This window comes from Heterocephalus glaber, unplaced genomic scaffold, assembly GCF_053883595.1.
Source record: "Heterocephalus glaber isolate CG9 unplaced genomic scaffold, H.glaber_assembly_v1.0 deba00000546, whole genome shotgun sequence".
Taxonomy (NCBI): domain Eukaryota; kingdom Metazoa; phylum Chordata; class Mammalia; order Rodentia; family Bathyergidae; genus Heterocephalus; species Heterocephalus glaber.
In genome coordinates this window covers 22,450,880-22,470,222 of record NW_028258147.1, presented here as the reverse complement: position 1 = coordinate 22,470,222, position 19,343 = coordinate 22,450,880, and the positions used below count along the sequence as shown (strand labels likewise).

The window sequence follows — 19,343 nt, the reverse complement described above, 5'->3', positions numbered from 1 at the left end:
ATGCCAATATTTGCAATTAAACATCATTATTGTTTCCCAAATCAAGGTCAAACACAATATTGTACAAAATTTTTAGTTTCACCTTGATATTGTCTCTACTCTTTCCTCACTTTCTCTTCTACTTCACTATCTTCTTCCATGCAGAGGCAAACCAATCATGGGCCATGTTAGCTATCTCGCCTCACATCTTTAATGTCTTTCTGGTTTTGCTTGCTCCACTTAAAATATTAGAGAACAGTAGAAATATTTGCATGGCTCAGAATGCTAGAAAACCTTACAGTAACATAGTATAATTGGAAATCCTGTGATGATATTTCTTTTTCATAATCTGAGTTCTGGTTGTCATGTTACACTAGGAAGCCTTTCAAGGAAGAATGCCTTTGAAGTAACCACTGCTTCTTCCTCTCTCTTCTATGACTACTTTTTCTTTCAAATAAATAAGTATACAGTAGATTTTAGGATAAGAATCCAAAAATGAGACCCTATAAAACAGAGATTAATGGAACACAGAGATAGGATAGAACTCCAAGGTTTTACCTACATGGCAGGTGGGGAAAGATATCAGCAGGAAATGACCCAATAAACTCAACGAGTAATGTATGGCTCACTGGGAAGTGGGTAGCAGTAGTAGGGACCCAGTAGTAGGATCTGGAAAAAAAGAAGTACTTTTGATAAAAACTCTCTAAGCAAGCCAGGTCGGATTTATGTAGAGTAGGAATAAAAAATACCTGGGTCTTGGAAGAGTTGGAGCTTAAGAGCTCAAGCTCATGCAGGCTGACTCAGTCCTGGGCTATTGAGCTATGGTTATCATTTAAGACACTGTAGATCTTTTCACTAATAACTGGGGAAAATAATGGACAATAATTTAGGAGTGAAGTGAGATACATTATAAGTGAGTCAGTTCTGATTTTCCTGTGTAGAAAATTTAGAAATCATGACATTGTCACTGAGAAAGAGTTAGAAACTGCTAAGGACAAAGAACTAAGATAATATTCCTTCTCCAAGTAACAATCCCTCTACTTTTCTTCCTGTTGTTTAAGTGACTAGTTGGAGTTAGTTAGAAAGGACCTAGAAAATCATTATGATGAAATGTTTGTCAATGTTTGATTTGGTCTGGAGTAGTAGCTGACTCCTGAGTCATGAATAATGATTTAGGGCCAATCAAATATCATAAATTTCTAAAATTCAGAGGTTCTCTGCTGTGTAATTTTCCTTCTCCATCTCCTGACAAAGTCTGAAGACATTTTTGTTTGTTGGCACTAAAGGAAGAGGAAGGGGAGTTATGGTTACTCCACCTAGTGCGTGGAAGCCATGATGCTACTAAATATTTGACAATTCATAGCAGCTCCTTACATCACAGAGTCATCTGACCCAAATGTCATTAGTGCTTAGATTGACATACCCTGCTATAAACCAAGTGATTTCTCCATTATTTTTATTTTCCTAGGATATTTTGGTCATTGCAAATGTATTTCTTGGGAAGTTGTAATACCCCTATGAACATTTAAAACTTGTTTTGAACATAACAGATTCATCTTTTAGCAACAACTAACTCACTAGGTATCTGGAGATTAGCATTCTCTAGCTATGGCTCCTCTGTACATGTTTGTGTGTACATATTCCAAGATAGGAAGGCAGAATGAGATTGTAGATCTCCAAAGAGCTTCTCAAAAGAGTAACACATGACCTTCACTTTTGCAATTTTCTCCATTTTAGCTGCTCAGTGAAATAGGTACTTTACATAGGAATGCAAAAATATTTCTTCTTTTTCTCTAAATTTGAGGGTGCAGTGTGACTTGATATATTGTTCTTAGTACAGATTAATTTCTTTAGTACTCTCGAAAGCAACAAGATCTGGAGTGAAACCCTATCATTCTTAGAAGTTGATGTTCATATGTTCCCCTCATCCAGAAATGACTAGATGTGTAGTATCTGTGTTGGAGCTACCAATAAGATACATGCCAACTGACCAGAACTGAATAGCCTTTGTTAATTTGTTATCAACTTGGTTTATGTAGAAATTATTTTGAAAGATTTCACAGGATTTCTCTGTAGTGGAGAATTTCTATGCCACTTTCTTTATAGGTAACTGAGGAATTTGGTTTGCTTATTTTTCTTGAGTTCTTCAGGTGCTTTTTTTTAATGTATTGAGCATATAAGATCATAGATTCGAAAAGACTTGAGCGAGGTCAGCAATCTACTACACACAGCCAAATCTGTCTTGCCACCTGCCCGTTTATGTAATAATGTTTTATGACAACACAGACATGCTCATTCATTTTCTCATTATCTATGGCTGCTTTTGCATTCAAATAGAAGAACTGAGTAGCTGGAACTGAGACCATCTGTTCCACAAAACCTAATATACTTATCTGTCTTTTTGCAGAAAAAGGTTTTGGACCCTAACTTAATCAGACTTCCTCATTTTCCAGTTGAAGAAGTTGAATCCTAGAGAGATTAAATGACTAGACCAAAGTCATACCACTAATAGAATTGAGGTGAAGGCATGATTAATACATGTTTGACTGATTTGATTGTCCCACTGAATAGATCAGTTGTCTTTATGTCATGCAGCTTTAGCTGAAGCAAGACTTCTGGCAAGTGATACAACAATTTTATGCAGTTAGGTCTGTGTTTTCCTAAGGACAGCAGAATATGTATTGGTCAGTGTCCTGTGTCTCAGTATTATATTCCTCAAAAGTTGAATTATTGATAGTAAGTCAAAGAAGACATTTTGGTAATTGCTGAAATCTTGAATGTATTAAGAATTCTGCTGTGGCAACAGCTGACAGTGATGAAATCTATAGAAGTAGGGCACATTTCCATAACATGAATATTCAGGGTTGGTGATGCAAGAATTATTATTAAACCACTGGGAAGAACACGTTCTCCTTATTATTTGATTGAATACTAAATGTTGCCTTTAAAAATAATTTAGTTTGAATACTTTTGATAATGAGGAAAGAGAAGCTTGGGAGAAAAAACTCATACATTTTCCTTGGCTACATAAGCAAGAAATTAAATTAACTTAAGCTATGTAATACATCTAGAGAAAATATTTTGGAATCATTAGCTATATTTCCTCTAAATCTGTCATACATATATTGAAGTATAATATAGAAGTTTGGATGGAGATTGATTTAAATAATTTCTATAAAAATAGAATATGTCAAGAAGCATGTTTAAGTATAGGCCCCTGAAAACAAATAGTTACGTAGTACAACTAATAGTATTTCTTAGATATTGAACATGTTTGCCACATGTTATGGCTTGTATCTAAATGTCTCTCCCAAAAACCTTCACATGGGAGGAGTTTCAAAGGTGGCTGGACTAGGGTATGTGTTTAAGGGTGTGATAATAGAATTAAGAGTGTGGATAAGAGAAGCCCTGCTCTGGGTCTAGATGGCACCAATCAATAGGCTTATAGCCTGCATGGAATATAAAGAGAGAGAAGGAAAGCAGGGTTCTGCTGCTGCTGCTGCTTGCTGCTTCATAGTCTCCTGCCTGCTTGCCATGGACTATTTCTCCTTTACAATGCCCCTCTGCCATGCCACTCTGCCTTGGAACCATCCAAATATGGACTGAAGTCTCTATAAATTGGAAGCCAAAATATACCTTTCCTTCTCTAACTTTGAGTGTCAAGTTTTTGCCCCACCAATGAAAAAAATAAGTAAGATATCACAGTTACTAGTAATGCATATGACACAGTTTATACTTTTCAAAGGCCTTCATACCTCTAAGAATCCTAGATCCACAGCTGAAGTGCCATCATATATGAAGTACATTCATCTCCTTATAGTGAAGATTTTATATATAGGAATAGAAAAGAAAGGAAACTAATCTAATTCATTCATCCATCAAACATGAGCAAGCCTCTGCTATATGTTGAACTATGTATTAGGCTCTGGTCCTACAAAAGCAAAATAGATATAGAGTGCCTATCTTCTGAAACTCATGATTTAAAGGAAGTAAGTGAGTAAGCAAGGAAGTAATCAAGTAAGCAGGCACTTTTGACAGAGAGTGCTATGTGTTCTATAGTAGAAATAAGCTCAGGATCCTCTTGTGGACAATTTCTCTTCGATTTTATCTGTTTTTCAGCATTGGTTCTAGCTCTTCTTTCCAAGTTAAGTGTGGTTGCCTGTAGGTACAGATGGGGTTAGATGCCCTTGTACTTTTCTCTTTCTGCACCTCCTGCAGTCTTGTATGTATCAGGTGTTTGCCTTTGATTTACCAATAGTTTGTTCCTCTCCTTGACTTTCTCAGTGGACTGGCCATCTCTTGTTAGTGTCTTGGGCTTTTCCTCCTCCTTTTCTTGCTTGTCCACCATACCAAAACTAAACTATGTCACATCACAGTGATTCACTCTAACAACTAGTAAATCGTGTAAATATTCAGCTGATACACTTACTATGTGTATCTGTCTGCTGTCAGTAGCTATATTCAGGCATCAAGCAGCAATTCTGTTTTAAATGGGAATTCATGAGGAATACAAAACCTTTATTTTATGGATGGAAAGATGAAAGCTACAGTTTTTGGTGTTGTCATTGAAAAGCAGGAGAGACCTTTTTGATCTCTCAAATTATATTATATCAATAAGGACAAACTTGGTGGGGCAAGGTCAGCGAGAGACTGGGGCAACCACAAAGGAGTCACAGATGTTCTTTATTAGCACAGTGGCTGCTCATCTCATGACTTTTTCTTCCTTTACCTTTTATGAATAAACCACCTCTATGTGGCCCACAGCAGCATGATGTTGGGAAGAACCTGGATTTTGGAATCACACAGTGCTCAAATCACATAGTCAGATTTTGCAAAAATACAAATACAGTGCAAACACAACATACTGCTTGGTTTCAGATTTGTGATCAATATGTTCTTTCTTTCCTCTTTTTTTTACCTCTTCTTCACTAAGAGTGATCATAAACAGAAGTTATTTCCACATGTCTGAGAAAAGAAGCTTTGTGCAAGGGTTTTTGACCTTCATGGAACAAATTCAGAATCTGGAAGGTCTATATTATTCATTCATAATCACTCACCTGGATGCACGGGGTAAGTGAGAAGGGTCTGAACTCCTCTGTCACCGTGTGAGCCAATCTAAATTGAGGGTCTCCCAGTAAAGGAGGAAAAACCTCCTCCAAGTTTGTGCAAAGCCTGGCAGCAGACAGCATTGCAAGGGGGCCACTGTTGGGAGCAGTAGTAGCAGAGAGAGGAGCTATTGTGGGATGACAGTGTACTCATGCTTCCAGATGTCAGATCCCTCCCAAGGGGCCAGTCTGGAAACTGATTTTGCCTTTTCCTATAGGAGGTTACAAAGAAATATCCCACAGCTGTTGGTTGGTTTGTTTTGCTTTGATTTAATGACTTACAATATTACAACATGGGTTTAAATACAAGAGAGTTTAAAAAACGTTTAGAGAAATAGAAAGTCACTGATGTAAGCAAAGTTCAAAAGGAAATTCAATCTTATGCTAATTTTTACTGACAGGACTCAGGGCAGATAAGGCTAAGCATTTTGGCAGGAGTAGAGACCTTCCGGAAGGTGTTGTGTGATCTCAGCTGGCATCAGGTGTGGGGAGTGAACCAGAAATGTTGGGATGACTGGTGAGAGTGCAAAAATGTCTGAAGCCACTCCTTCTTAGAGGAGAATGCCGCGAGTGGAAACCAGAAGACATAAATTAAACTCAGCCAAAACAAAATCATCCTCTTTTTTTCTGTTGCCTAGTAGAATTTCTGAGGTGGGGATAGGCATGGGGATGAACAACTGCTGCCCAAGACAATGTGGTGAATGGCGAATCTCTGTAAAGATAGCATCAGCAGTGACTTTGGAGCAAAGCAGATTCATTGTGAGTGGTTGGACTCTGCCTAATTCAGTTGTGATCCAGGAGACACACTGTATAACCTCTTACAACAGAAAGTTTGTAAAAGGGCTCAGAGATGGGCTGCACACTCCGTGATGTAGTCATGTACCCAAGATGGGAAAGCAGATAAACAGCAAGAGGAATGAGGAGGGCAGGAACCATTGGGATTGGAAGCAATTCTTGGATGATTTTCCAAAGGGTAAAGATGTGCCAATGACAGCTAGATGATAAATGCTGTATTTTATCAGGGCAGCTTGGTGCTTTCCCTGGTAACCCACCCCCAAAGCTGCTGTTCCATATGAAACTGTAGCTTCTTTGGTCCAGGAGTTTCCTGAGTCTGCTTCGGGATACAATAATACCTTCTGGACTAACTGGAGACTTCATTAAGCCAGATGGGAGCTAGCACTGAAGAATTTCCATGATAACTGCTGGTGGTCTTTGGATTTCATGCAGATAGAATTTAGATTGGATTCCTGTTCTGTTTAACCAAGGCATGGAATGGAAATCAGCTACAGATTTCATTTTTTGTTAATATAAATGATAATAAACTCTGCCAGTCTACCACAGGATTTAAAAAAATGATCTGTCACAGCATTTTTCTTGTTGTTCAATATAGCCAAGCTTATTAAGGATGTATCAATAGAGTTGTTCTGCTTTATAGCATAATTACAATTATATTCCTGCCTTGTATATAAATGTACAAAAACTAAAGTCATATTTTTCATATTATAAAACTAAAGTCATATTTCACATAGCACATAAGGTCCTATGTGCAAAACACATAGGACCTTATGATAACAGATTGCTTTGTAAATGACAGAATTAAATATTTGGGTCCTGAATTAGGATTGTGATTTGCTAAATCTAGCATGGAAAAAGTAACTCATTAATCCAGAGTTGGAAAATATCAGTGAGGCAGGCTTTCTCCGGGTTCCACTCCTGCAGTGTGTGCCTCAGTGCAGGGCTGGAACAGTTAGGGAAGATGTGAAGAAGCAGGAGACCAGGAGAGGAATGTCTTGAAAAGGTCAAACACTTCCATTACTCCTTGTACTGAGGAAATGTAGTATTTAAAAATCTTTAAGGAGAATAAAGTCTTTACTCTCTATACCCCTAAAGCTCTGCTCCTGACCTGCTGCTGGGTCCTATTCACTTTCTATTCAATCTTTCACTCAAGCACATAAGAAAGGACTGGTCTAATGAGAGTGATTGTTTGGAGGGACTTGGGTCCCATCTGGAGAGGGAAATCATCTACCATGCCCTTCAGCACGTTCTTGCCAGTTGGTAGTGGATGAAAATTACACCTCTGATTGGTCCTTGGAATTTCACAGAAGGGCATCATCCTACATGGGTAAATTTGTTGGCACAAGTGATTTCTTATTTTTTACTTCTGCTATTAGTTTTCTAGGGCTACCCTAACAAAATAACTGGATCGCTTAACCAGTAGACATTTATTTTTTCACAGTTTCAGAGGATAGAAGGCCAATATCAAGGTGCCTGTCAGTTTGGTTGTTCCTGAGGACTTTCTCCTTGGTTTGCAGATGGCCACTTGTTTGTTTGCAGATGGTCACTTGCTTGTTATGTCCTCACATGTTCTTTTCTCTATAAGTGAACATGCTTTCTATCTCTACTGTGTGTGTGTGTGTGTGTGTGTGTGTGTGTGTGTGTGTGTGTGTGGTACTGGGGAAAGAGCCCAGGATCTTTGTACTGAGCTACATCCCTAGTCCTTTTTTATATTTTGAGGCTGGGCTTAAATTTGGGATCCTTTTGCCTTAGCCTCCCAGAGCTCTGGGTTTACAGGAGTATGTCACCCACTTTGGTTCTACCTCTTCTTATAAGGAAACTGTCTCTACCCTTAGATCTAATTTATCCTTAATTGTCTTTTGAAGTCTCTGCCTTTAAGTAGCACTAGAAGTTAGACCTTCAACATATGCACTTTAGAGGACACAACTCAATTCATAACACTTTCCAGGCAGCTTTTGTTAGTGAAGAACATCAGTAGAAATATAGTCTGAGCAAAAAATAAACTTGATTTTTATAAGGCACTGATATTTTAGGATTGATTGTTAATTAAGCTCAATCTAATCGTCCCTATTAGTACTTGTGGATTATATTTTCTCTGAGTTGAGCAACAACTTATTCTCCTGCTTAGAATCAGGACATCCTTAGGATACTGAATTCCTGTGCATGAACATGTAATCAAACATTACAAATTCTCTCTAGAAAGAATGCTTGAGAATAGTGAACCTTGGGTAAAAGGTATCAAGTGAAATTTCAACAATGTGTAGCAGCTATTTGTTAAGAACTTACTGTAACAAGAAGCAAGTACTCTCTTTCAACCCAAAGGCCAGAGGACAAGAAATATTAAACAAATAAACACATAAGTTAGTGTTTATATTATTACAACTGAGTTAAATGCATGTAACAGACTTTATTAATAAAATACATTATTTCTTTTAATTTATTAATTTAATTTTGGCTTCAAAGAGATTTGTTTTCTTTCCTCTCTGAAGTCCACTATATCTGGGAGTTAGATGATAGTTACTACAAGGAAACAGGCAAAGACTAAAAGCATATTATCTTAGGTAGCATGATCAGAACTATGTCAGCTCTTTGGAGTCAGATTTGAGAGTCATCAGCATATAAATGATAATTGAAATTATGGGAAGGGTTGAGTTTATCCATGTAGGGTGAGACAAATGTTGAGAGGAAAATAAAGATTAGGAGCCTAAATGATTGAGACAAAACCTCATGGAGGAGTAGGCAGAAGCCAAGAAAGTAGTACTAGAGAAGTCAAGTGAAAGACCATTTGAAAAAGTAAGAGGGACTGGACAGTTCTTCTGAGAGTTAAGGATACGAGAAAAAAAAATGTACATATGAGATTTAGCCAGAAGGAATCATTGGTGACTTGTGAAGACAGAAGCCCACTGGTTGAAGCATGAGAGGTGAGAAGATGGCTGTAAGATGTTGCTCCCTTTTGCAAAAATGTGACTGTAAAGGTGAGAAGACAGAAATGTTCAGGAAAAAATGGGAAAGTATTAAGTGAGTTTTCACATTTTAGGATAGGAGAAACCAATATGTTTCTTATGAGAATGGGTAGGAGAACACTAAGCACAAGACAAAGGAGAGAGGGGATAATTTCTAGAGCTGCTCCTGAGATGATAGGAGCAGAAGAGGGAGGGTCAGTCCTAGTCAGGAAGGACTTTTCTTGTATTGGTAGTGTGGGGAAGGATGAGAAGATGGTGAGGAGGAAAGCTTATAGATTTGTATGAGGACAGTGTAGGAATCTATGTCTGATGGTAGTCAGAGTGCTGCTTACCTGTTATTTCTGATTTTTCCTTCAGGGCATTTTGGGATTTCACTTCTCTGCCTCCATGGAGCTGCCATTAGACTTGCTTTAGTTGATAAAGTCCAGGCAAAGACTTCTCAGATGAAGCTGCTAGGGGCAATGGACGTTTTGTCACACTCTCCTTTTTCCTTTCCCAAAATGGTTGGAAGCAGACCAAAGGGTGGTGTTTGATTAGCCAGAGCATTGTTAGAACAGCATAGAGAAGACTCCTGTGGTCCACAGTCAACATTTAGCCTGAAGAAAAATAAGCTTGATTTTTCTTTTGAGCCACTGCTTGTTAATGCAGCATAATGCTAACTGTAATGCTGGTTTATGTTTCCTCTGAGAAGTCACAATGAAACTCCTTGTATGCTGAAATCTAAAGTGAGATTATTACTTATTTTAAAGTCAACCTTGTTTATCAATCACATCCAGCAATTTTACACAATTGGCTGAGAAGTGATGAACATGTTCATTTAAATTTTTCTCCATGTAGAAGCAGAAATGATTCCCTGTTAGTAAAAAATAACTTTCTTGAAACATGAAGAACACATATATTTTGTTGAGCCTTTCTTTAAAGGATAAGTATAGCATTGACAAAGGAAACTTTTATTGCTAAAAATCTACTTTAGAATATGCCCTCTCTTAATTATCATAGAATAAAAAAAACAAAATTATAATAGATGTATAGTGAGAGAAAGGCTTCTGGGCTCCTGGATCAAGAATAAATTTATTTTTAACCAGAACTTCAAGATAAACTTAGGAGAGGGCAGAGAAGCTGACCCAGTCCCAGCACCTAGAAGGAAGCTCCCCTGATGCCATCCCAAGCTCCTAGGGCAGAGAAGATGAGCCACGTGGGCACCAGAAGCACCCCCCCCTCCGCCGTGGAAATGAGAAGACACATAAACAAGCCTCAGAAACAGACTTCTGGATCACCTACAGCAACCCCAAAGGGAAACGAGATGGAACACTCTGATACTCAACCACCTAGACTCTCTGAACTGGCAACAAAAGAGGATCTGGGAAAAATGAAATCAGAAATAACTACTCAGATAACAGCAAAGATTTTGCTCATGGTGCAAGACATGATTAATAAATCTAGAGAGGACACAGATAAAAAAATTAGAGGATATGAGGAATATGCTGGAATCTCAACATAGGAAACAAATGGAAACCATAAAACAGATACAAACAGATTTCCAAGAGATTAAAAACTCCATCAAAAGTCTGCACAAAAGAATGAACCAATGTGAGGATAGAATTTCAGATATAGAAGATAAGATTTCAATTAGTGAAGAAGAAAAGAAAAATTACTTTAAAATTGTAAGGGATCATGAGAAATCAATCCACTAGCTGCTAGACGATGCAAAAAAGAATAACATAAGACTGATTGGAGTCAATGAAGAGAGGAGAGAGTGCAGATGACATAAAAAAACTGTTCACAGAAGTGATGGCAGAAAGCTTCCCAAGCAGGGGAAAAGAACTTGACATACAGATAAGTGAGGCATATAGGACCCCAACCAGCCTTGATCAAAAAAAAATCTACACATAGGCATATAATAGTTAGGATTCCAGAAATCCAAGAGAAGAACAAAATTCTACAAGCAGTGAGAGAAAAGAAACAAATCACATACAAAGGAAAGCCCATCAGAATCACAGCAGACTTCTCAATGCAAACCCTCAAGGCAAGAAGAGCTTGGAGTGATGTATTTCAAGCCCCAAAGGAAAACAGCCTCCAACCCAGATTGATGTACCCTGCAAAACTATCTTTCAAAATTGATGGAGAAATGAGATACTTTCATGATAAAGAGCACCTCAGGAATTTCATGAATACCAAACCAGCACTCCAAAAAGTTTTAGACAACATCCTAGGAAAAGACAATGAGGATCACAACCCCAGGAAGCCCAGCAGAATGAATCCATTGGGCGTAACAAATTAAGTGCAAAGGGGGAGAATCCAACAAAAAGAAAAAGTCATGACAAGACTTTTAAAACTTTTAACTTCATCTCCCTAATGAGTGTATAATTCAATCTTATTATTGTACTGATTAGTATTTTTCTGATTCTAGAGTTGCACACCTTTCCCTGTGTTGTACTGGCTATTTATTATCTTCTTATGTCTACTTTTGAATTGGGTTGTCTATTAGTGAGCTCTAAGAGTCCTATATGTATTCTGGTCATAGGTCATATGCATTGTAAATATGATCTGTTTAAGGACTACTTTTCATTTTAATGATGTCATTTAAAGTTTTAAATTTTGATGGAATCTCATTTAATTTTTTTTCTTTTATACATCACGTTTTTTGTATCCTAGGAAGTTCTTGCCTACCCTGAATTCATAAACATTTTCCCTTATAATTTTTTCTTAAAGCTTTATACTTTTAGGCTTTCACATTTAGGTTCATAGATCCCTTCAAGTTATTTTCATGTATGGAAATAAAGGGTTGAGGTTAATTTTTTATATACGGATACCAGGTGTTCTAGTGCCATTTGCTGAAGACACTATCTTTTCCTCTGCTCTTGAATTGAGTTTATATTCTATAAAATGTTAATGTTAAATAATCTTTCAAAACTCAGTGGACCATATATGTGTGATTCTATTTCTAGATTCTGTTTTATTCCAATGATCTATATGTCTTTCCTTACACGAGCACTGCCTTGATTACTGTAGCTTTAGAAGAAGTCTTAAAATTAGGTACTAAACATCTTCCAACACCATTTTTTTTCTTTTTCTTTTTACTTTTCTAGGTCTTTTGTACTCCTACATAACTTTTAAATTTCAATATCCAATTCTTCATTTATAGTAAGCATATATAGACCTGAATTTTTATATATACCTTGTGTTTTCTAATCCTGCTCAATTCAAGTATAAGTTCTAGGGCCTCCTAGAGATTTCTTAGTATTTTATCTGCAGATGCTCATTTCATCTACATATAAAGATTTTGTTTCTACCTTGCCAATCTTATCTTAATTGTGTCATTTTATTGCCAGAGTATTTTGGTGGGGCCTAGGTTTCAAAGTTTAATGGACAGATAAAGAGTAAGCATATCTGCCCTTGTTCCCCACCTTAAGGAGAAAGCATTGTATCTTCTCCATTCATATAAGACGTTCTCACTGGAAGTATGGAGTACATGTCTTTAATCTATTGAGAAGGTTCTGTTCTACTTCTAGTTTCCTGATAGCTTTTACCACGAACAGCTGTGGAATTTAGTCCAATACTTTTTCTCCAACTAGTGACAGGATCATATGACTTTTTCCTCTCCTCTGTTAAAATGATGACTTTTGGGGGTGGATCTTCCAATCCTGAACCAACACTGCCATCCCTATAATAAAACCACTTTCTACATATTGCCAGATCTGACTTCTAATAGTTTGTTTTGTTAAACAAATTTCTATCTATGTTCATACTTTTTTCTTCTATTATCTTTATCCAGTTTTAGGATTAGTACAATGTCGATTTCCTAAAATGAAGGGAGAAGTGTTCCTTCTTTTTTTCAGCTTTAAATGTTTGATATAATTTATCAGTCAAAATGTATATGAGACTGTTGTTGTCATATAGGCAGGTTTTCAAGCTAGGAATATACTTTCTTTAATAGGTGCTATTCAAATTTTACATTTCCTCCAGAGTTAATTTCATTAATTTGTCTTCCAAGGTACTTCTTAGAAGTTGTCAAATTTATTTCAAAAAAGATTTTTGAAATATGCTTTCTGTATCCTTTTAAATTCTGTAAAATCTGTGGTAATGTCTCCTAGGTCTTGATATTTTAATTATAAAAATGTATAATTGATGTGGTGTAGTAGGATGTAAAGGTCTAGAGGAGCAGGGGAAGTGGAGAGGTAGGGGAAAGGAAAGAAGGGGAAAAATATGAGAAAAGGAAAAAAATGGGAACAAAATCTTTGCAAATAGGGAAGGGTGGAGGGGGTGAGGGGAGGGCAGGGGAAGGGGAAAAATAAATAAGAACCAAGATACTCATGTAATGGTACAAGATCCCAATGATGTGTGTAAATGTATTTGATACCTAAATTGTACCAATAAACTTAATGGGGGAAAAAAATCTTCTTGTTTAGCTCTTCTCTTTACTTGATATTTAACTCTAGAAAACTGCTTCCTCACTGAAGGTTTCCAGTTTTCTTATCCATAAAATATGAGACTCTCTAAGATGTCTTCTAGTCTCAAATTGTGCAGCTCAGGTCTGCAATTTAAATGGTGTCTTTTGGGAATGATGATGGTCAATTTGCAAAAATGAGTGGTCAAATTCATGTATAAAATACCAAAGGTGAGAGGTAATATCTGTAAAGACAGCCTTTCTTCTTGTACCAAAATCTCACCACCTGAGTAGCTGTCTAACTGGTGCCTTCTTTTGAACTGGGACAGACTTATTCAATCCAGAGTTACTGGGTGGAGAAAGTGGCACTTTGGTGTAGGGGCAGCTGCAAGGAGACAGGCATTTTGGAATGGAGCCGCAGTGCGGAGACTATGGGTCACTGTATTTCCTCACCTCTTTTTTCTCAACATGTCTGAAATGATGAACCATTTACAAGATGATTTCTGTGGCAAAGTGTACCCAAAATAATGCAAATATTTTACAAGTGTGGTTGGTGACAGAACTTATCTGACACTATGGGAGAAGAAAACTCTGACCGGTAACCACACCTTCTCTTCATTCTATAATATTTATTTCATATTAGCTCAGTAAAACGCTTTCTAAGTAACTACTATAAATTGCACAGCCATTGTAGTACTTGATCTTATATTTCATTGTGCATATCACCAACAGTTGCCCTTACCCAATGATATCATTTCCATGGTAACTAGTGCATTTTTAAATGATAAGAAATGTGAAGAGTAAAAAAGATCAATTAACAATACATAACTCCAGTTAATATATAAATGTTTGACGTTATATATATGAAATATAAGTTTTCAAAGGTGAACATAATAGTCCAGCAGTTGTGATTTGACATAGGTGAATGACATGTAAAATGGCTTTAAAATAAATTGGCACTCTGTTGTTCATAGTTGACCATACCAAGGTATAAGCTTTTATGTGAATGAGCAAATATGAAAGAAATGATCATGCAATCAGTCCTTATTTAATTATGTATTGTCTAGGTCTTGCCTACCTCCTTCTCTTATTTTCTGTCATTTCACTCTTTATTTGCTTTTTTTTTTTTTTCAGTACCGGGAATTGAACTCAGAACCTTGCACTTATGAGGCAGACATGGTGCCACTCCACTAAATCCCTGGCCCTTATTTGCATTTCTATCATTAGAGAAAAAAGGTAAAATTAAAATAATTTTATTTGTTTCTCAGGAGTTCTGTCATGACACATTAATTACTTCATTCATTTATCAAGGGTGTATTGAGCACATCCCCAAAATGAATCCTCCTTGTCCTTTCTCAATTAGGTGAAGCACTTTCCTGCTAGAATGTCATGTGTAAAATGTTCCTTTTTTCTGGAAAGCTCTCTCCTGGATATCTATATAGGCCATTGTTCCTTTATGTACTTTTTTTCAAATCTCATATTCTTACAGAGATCTTCCCTGATATCCTTAGTAAAATACCGATCCTCACTCCCACTCCCAGCCTGCATATAATTTGCCTGATCCACTTATACTATAGGTTTTTTGTAACTCTACCACACTCTATTTTCCCTCATTCATTCTTTTGTTTATCCATTCATTCTACGTATCCCACTAAAATATAATCAATAGAGTCTAACAAAAGAGATTGTCCCCATTTTCTTCATACTGTTAGGTTCTCAGATGCTAAAATAATAGTAATAGTATTTACTAAGAATGAAATAATTATTTTTGGGAAGACTAAATAAATATATAGGTGGAAGAGATAGATTCTATTCCTTTCCTTGGGGAACTGTTTCTTGGAGACTTGATAGTAAATAAAGAAGCTTATAAGCAAGAGTATAATGGAAAAGTTATATAAAACAAATGAAATTTATAATAAATTTTATTATAATAAATTATAATGGATAACTAGTCACCTCATCTACTGAGTGTCAGAGAAGTCTTGTAGGGAGGTTGGGGTTAAGTTGAGGTTGGTGGGGAGTAGGAAGAAGACAGAGTGGTTCTAGGAATAAACTGAGCATACTGGACCAAAACACGTTGCATGTAATATGTTAGAGCATATTATATTCTCTACTATATTTTATGTGAAAAGTTGGTGTTTGAGTAATTAATCTTGAATGCACATGTTCGTAAGTGAAGGGTGTCCTGTTCAGTGATCTGCAGGTTCTCCACTCCTGATTATACTACACTCCATAAGATTTACACATTAAGACTTCCTGACTGGACCTTATCAGCATCTGAGTCTGCAAACCTTGTCTTAGAGTGCTCCATTCCAAGACGCCCAAGTGGTCCTGGAAAGCTGAGAAGAGTGCATGCCAAACCGGATGTCCTTGAAGTCCTAGTATAAGTCAGAATAATTGATCTTAAGCATTACTGTTATTTTGTGTTTTCAAAGTACATGGGGTAAAGAATCATATATTGGACTTTTATATAATTCAGAGTAATTCTGTTTTTTAATGAATGCATGTCTAGTGTATTTTTAAAAGGTAAAAATGTGCATCAAATTTCAAAACTGTATACTATCCAGAAAATGTGAGTTTTAAGATGGCCATGTTTGACATGGGATTTTATTTCTACACATAGCTCTTGTTGGTAGTTACCGAGGCAGCATGGTCTTGAAATTAGTAGTCCATATGCTAGACCAGATTCCTGTGGTTTAAATCCAGGCTTCTGCAGTTACCAGCTGTATAATTGGGTAAGGTACTGAACCTATCTGTGTCTTATTTCCCTCCTCTGTAAAATGGAACTATAATAGTGCTTGTTTAGTAGGTTTATTATGAGGATTAAATAAGTTAATTTATGTAAAACACCTGGAACCATGTTTAATATTCAGTAATCATCTCACAATAAATGTTAAGATTGTAACTATTATAATTACTATAGCATATCCAATATAATTTTGGAAAACACTTATTAAACATTTTTAAATAAGAGATTTATCAATGGTTTATATTGCTCTCAGGAAGAAGGTAAATGTGGAGCAACAATCTTGTGACTGACAAAAACATTTTTAAGGCTGATATCATTTTACTTAGCAAAATTCTATTTTTTGAACTTGTTGGCTGTGGCCTTTCTTTCTGAAAGTATCACATTTCACCCCACACTCGCAAAGAATGAAATAGCACGTCTTGAAGAATGCTGCTGGGCCAACTGCTCAAGGGAAACTCCCATTTCTGTCCCATACTTGAGGGCAAAATTCCTGTGGAGGAGTGTTTGAACAAGGAAGCCAGTGATCTCCTGGCTTGGGAGTTGGAAATAAACCCAGTCTTCTGATATTTTTACATATTCATCTTCTATCTTTTTACTCCATAATCCAGATCTACTGAAAATATGCTTGGGGGCCAGGGAGAAAGAAATGGGAATGTGAAAGTCCTGATTTATAGTAAATGAGTCATGAGGAAAAGGCATATTCTATTCCCCACTCAGAGATTACCATTCATCTGTTAACATGTAAACTGTTAGAGGCAAGTATCTAGGCATATTTTAAAAGCTATTTTAAAGCATTCAGACAATTGGTAAGTTAAGTTAAAAAATTAACGCTTAGTGTGATGTGCTTTATGCTTCCTATTTAAGATGAAGCATATATAATGTAATATGCTGTGTGAGCTGATGCATATGACATTATCTGGTTGAGGGGGTTGTTTTAACACATTAGTGAACATTGACTGTAGCACCCTTTACCTGCTTATCTCAGGGAACCTTCCCAAAAACTCGATAAAAGAGAGTTATTAACTTTACAACAGATGAAGAAACTGAGACTGAAGAACATGGTCCAAAATACACAGCTAGGAGATGTTAAGTCAGGATTAGAACTTCAATCTTTTGATTCCTAGAGTTGTCTTGCTGAATCACTTTTGCGTATCATTAAAAATGGAAATATAGGTCAAGCAATAAACATTATGACAAAAAATTGGTTAAGAATGAGAAAAAAGAACTACAGTGTTATTAAAAATAGCTATTAACTGGGTTAAGGTAAATCTAAATGTTCAGGTTCACAGGACAGCTTTTAGATTGTACTTTAGATTGCTATACAACAGAGATTGCTACATACTACTGTATATTCTATAAAATAATTTAGTTATCCATTTTTATCATGATTCAGGTTATTTCCATGTTTACTGTTGGAAAGAAAGGCCAAATGATCATCTTTTTCTCTAAAATATTATGTAAACATATCTCTACAGTGGATTTTTAGAAGTTGAATTACTGAATGAATGGTATGTGTGCTTAAAACTTGTAAAAAATATTGTAAAAATCTGTAATATTATCTTCTTAATTCCCATAGTAATATATGAGTTCCTGGTCCTGTTCCACTCCTGGAAAATGTCATAACTATAGGTGACAGTGTCTTTTTTTTGAGACAGGGTCTTGCTCTGTAGTTTCGGCTGGCCTTGAACTCATTACATAGTCCAGCCTGGCCACGAACTCACAGTGATCCTCCTGCCTCAGCCTTCCAAGTGTTGGGAGTACGGACATGTGCCACCATGCCTGGCCCATAGGATATTATTGTTTAAAGTTGTATCTCTTTTACTATCAATGATACTAATTATACTTTTCTGTGAATTGTTGGTTTATATTTTTTCTTCTTTTTTTTTTTTTGGCTTTTACCTGTTTTCTGATGTATATACAAAGCATTTTATACATTTATATTCATCAGTAAAGAATAATTTCTCCCACCTCTTTTAGCTTTCCAGTCCATTTTCTCATGAATATATTACTAAGCAGTGAAATAAGAAAATTGAGCAGTGCAACTGAAAAGGCAGAAAAGTACAATATATAGATAATTCATATATTATGGAATACAGTTTCAAATAAGCAAATTGCTTGTGTCTAACACAAAACTAGCTCACCATCTTGGCTAATTTATTAAAATATAAGATATTAATCATATTGTATCATAATTTTTTACTTGGCTAGGATGAGAAATCTTGAGGTTAGGGGCAGTGTCCTTTTTATATTAATACTTAGCAAAATACTCATTATGTGGCTGTCTTTCAATGGCTGATGGACAAGTATTATAAAAAGAAAACTGGGGGAATGAGTACCCTTTTGTTAAAAACAGTATCAACTCGGGGCCAGGGATTTAGCGCAGTGGTGTCATGCCCATCCTGCAAGCACAAGGCCCTGAGTTCAATCCTGGGTACAGGAAAAAACAAAAACAAAACAATAGCAACTCATTCTTGTAACAGCTTCTATACATCAATAGCTGATAACTTATTCTTCATATACCCAATAAGATGTTTTAGGCCTAGAGTAGTTTTTAGGCAGATGCATTCTAGCTGTTTTTGGTCAGATTTAATGAAGACATCCACTCTCTATGACTTGTGATATAAATTTATAAATAATCTAAATACTTCTGACTACTTCTCACCAGGAACTTACATCCACCCTTATAACTGTCACTTGTAAATTATATTTTAAATGCGAACTTTCGCACAGAATTCCAGGCAATTTATTACAGATGGATAGATCTCTATTACTGACACATTTTCCTCTTGAAAAGAGCTTGACGTAGAGAAATGATCGTTCCAGAGGCTGAGGAATGTTATAATGGCATTACCACTGTAGAGGAAGCCTCCATTTATTTCCCTGAGAAAGAAGGGTATTTTGTTATTAGGGTCCACTTTATTTTGTCTGCCTCATGACTCTTCTCTGGAGTTTGAGGTCAGAGATTCATCTCATAAGATGCTTTATTGTTCCTTCCTCAGAGATGCAGTCTGGGGAGAATTCTGGCCAATAATAATATTCAGGTATTACTGGGTTCTGCATCTTATACCATCATATTTTCACTCCTTAAAAGCACCCCTACTATTTCTAACTAACATAAGAAGAGAATTGGCATTGGAAGCAAGCAGAAGCTCTGTTACAGCTAAGATCAGGTTGTGGCCTAATGTTTTATTCACACTGAATGAGTCATCACAGATCTGAAAAAGGGAAGTTTCTATCCCCACTTTAGAAACAACAAAAGTAGGCTCAAATTAGAGGACTTGTCAAAGGTGCACGAAATTAAGAATAGTAAAGCAAGAGAAGGGCAGTAGTTTGACAAATAGCATAACCTATCCAGTCCCACCATT

General features: G+C 36.4%; 1 long non-coding RNA gene across 1 annotated transcript in view; it reads left to right on the top strand.

Annotated features, from left to right (window-relative positions):
• Positions 1-14,366: 14,366 nt before the first annotated feature.
• LOC147829646 (uncharacterized) overlaps positions 14,367-19,343 on the top strand; it is a 29,624-nt gene continuing 24,647 nt past the window's right edge. The window contains exon 1 of the long non-coding RNA XR_015448673.1: positions 14,367-14,465. This is a non-coding gene — a long non-coding RNA (uncharacterized LOC147829646). The remainder of the gene's footprint in view (positions 14,466-19,343) is intronic.